Here is a 2764-nt window from a genome sequence, read left to right as displayed (position 1 = left end):
TATCTTTGCAATTGACTTTGGTGTGTTCAAGTTCATCACACTAGGCATAAGATTCCTTTCTTTTGTTGCCCATATCATGATTAGATTCCTTATCTTTCTTAGAATGAGTAACATTCTCTTTGTCCTTAGATGTATCATCTATCTTGCTTAGATCTTTATTGACTTCGAGATTATCAAATTCCTTTCTCTCAATAGATTGTCCAAAAAAGAATTGAAGCCAGTCTTGTCATAACTAGGTCTTTGTGTACATATTTTTTCTTCAATCTTATCACTGCTGGTAAATAGTTTCTCAAGTTTCTATTTGGTTTGTGCCAATTCACTTTCATAATGGTGTTGTATTTTTCTTCTATATAATCTATCTTAATAGATTCCAATTCAGATGTTACCTTGCTTAATTGGGATCTCAGATCTACATTTTTAACTTTAATTTCAAAGTTGTTCTTTCCTCCATTTTTCTTAAGACTTAGCTTAAGTTCAACTATCTTCAACTCATGTTTTAGGATCTCATTTTCTTTCTTTAGATCTTCAATATCATCATCATTGGTTTTCTTACTAGATTCTTTTTTCTTCAGGTCATCTATTTTGTCCTTTAATTCACTAATGTAGGCTTTTGCATCCTTGTATCTATCTTTCAGACCATCTCTTTCATCAGTAAGAAGATCAATTTATTCAAGAGCTTCTTCAAGATTTTTCTTCAATTGTTACATATCCATAGGTATCTTATTCAAGCTATTAAGCCTCTTCTGAATAACCAAGCTCTGATACCAATTGTTAGAAATAGATAATACTGAGAAGGGGGGGTGAATCAGTATTTTCAATTTTTTTTTCGACAACTGGATTTTATTAATTACTTTACCACATGCATAAGAAAGTAAACCAATAATTTTGAACAATATAAAAAACCATACACAAAGAGAGATCATAACACCATATTTTTTTAACTAGGAAAACCCTGGCCAAGGGAAAACCCCAGTGGGAATGAAACCCACTAGATAATTCACTATATAAAGGATCTGAATAAGGATATTGACCCTGTTAGGAGTCTATGAAGAATGTATAGTGTCACGAGTCCCTATTAGGAGACTAGGCCTTGTTAGAAGCCTCAACCCTTTTAGGAGTTTCTTCAACTCTATTAGGATTTGGTGGATCATATACAAATGTGTGCAAGAAGAGCACATTGCCCTAACATGCAACTATACAATAAGATCTTCAAGAAATAAGTATACATGCAATACTGAGATACTTATTGTGCTTTGCAAATATTTTGACTAAAAATTCTTCATATAAGAGAAACTACGCATGTATCAATCTACATCATATCTCACATAACAATGTTTCACATCATATATAATATCACATTCACTTGTTACTCTCATTTCACAAGATCATATCAAGTTTGCAATCATTGATTATTCCTTTCTCACACTTCTTCACTTCTTATCTAACTTCACAAATGAAGTTCTTTACTTATAAGAAACATATTGGTAAATTCTTCCTTAGTCAACTCACATTTAACATCATTAGAGTCAGCTTATTAGTAAATGGTAATTCAAAATAATAAATCGTCATTTAACACATTTTTCTTATATGCTTTGTTTTGCACTATTTCATTACTGCATTACTAATTCCTTCACAACTTGGACTTGGTTGATTGTACGAACATTCTCACTATTATATGTAATTAGTATGATTTCATGCATCCCTAGTTAACTAATCAAGAGAATACTTTGAGGGAATATTCTACTATCATCAAATCTATCATGTTGTTGTGATGCTATCTGATACTTAGATAATTTTCCTTCACCAATAAACATGCCTAATCTGCAAAACAAATATGTTTCCATAAATGAAAACCATGTTACTTACATTATTTGATTGATTGGACATATTTCCAATACTTATTGCATGAAGATTGACACTATCACTTGAATTTTCTCATGAAAAGTTCTTTTTTGTAATCTTGCAATTGTTTAAGCATAGTTGAGTTCAAATTAATTGAGGGCCTTCAATCTTTTACCCAGTAATAACTTTTAGGAAGATGTCATCCGTTTTATTGCATCAAATAGGTGATCAAAATAGTAGGAGATATATTCTTCCCTACCATGTAGTGTACAAGTACTCGAACCTTGTCTTTATTGCATTGCTCAATGAATTCAACAACTTCATTGAAAGGTAAGGTTTTCTCTTCTTTGAGGTGGTGATAAACAAAATATTTTTTATAAAGATTTTGGCAAGCATGCACTGTATTAAGTATCCTATAAATTTCTTGGGCTTTGAGAAACTCAGCATGAGAGGTGTTATCATAGCTGTGAAGATAAAGAAAGGCAAGCAAAACCTTAGTCAGGAAGGCACTAGGAATTTGGGATGATTTTTCATTGACACCCTACATATGATGGCCTCACATGCCACATACTTCTCCCTCTTCAAACCTATGATAATGGTCACAAATTACACATGGGTTCTCCCTCTCACACTATAATAAAAATAAGGGATCTAGTGTCTTTCCCATGTGTTTTGCATTTCATCATCGCCATCCCCTTGTACTAACAAAGAAGGTGTCCTGCCTCACAAGCTAGTTGTTTGGAAGGTCAGGAGAGTTTTTTCTTGGTCACAAACCTCCAACATGTTACATCTTAGATTGCATGACCAAAAATAGATGTTGACCCTCAATCAAGCTTTCACACCTCCATCTCACAATTTCCAGTAGGTGTGCAACATTTCCTCATAATGCTTGTTTGAGTAGGATGACCTTATGCAGTCTAGA

At 32.9% G+C, this 2764-nt stretch overlaps 1 pseudogene; it reads right to left on the bottom strand.

Moving 5' to 3' along the window:
• Positions 1 to 1921: 1921 nt before the first annotated feature.
• Positions 1922 to 2509, bottom strand: LOC149552086 (protein-tyrosine-phosphatase IBR5 pseudogene; annotated as a pseudogene).
• Between the last annotated feature and the right edge of the window lie 255 nt (positions 2510 to 2764).

This window comes from Cupressus sempervirens, chromosome 6 (genome assembly GCF_028749045.1).
Source record: "Cupressus sempervirens isolate cs-2001-9-10 chromosome 6, ASM2874904v1, whole genome shotgun sequence".
Lineage (NCBI taxonomy): Eukaryota > Viridiplantae > Streptophyta > Pinopsida > Cupressales > Cupressaceae > Cupressus > Cupressus sempervirens.
Note: the sequence above shows the minus strand (reverse complement) of the source record. Positions and strands in the feature narration are given on the sequence as shown.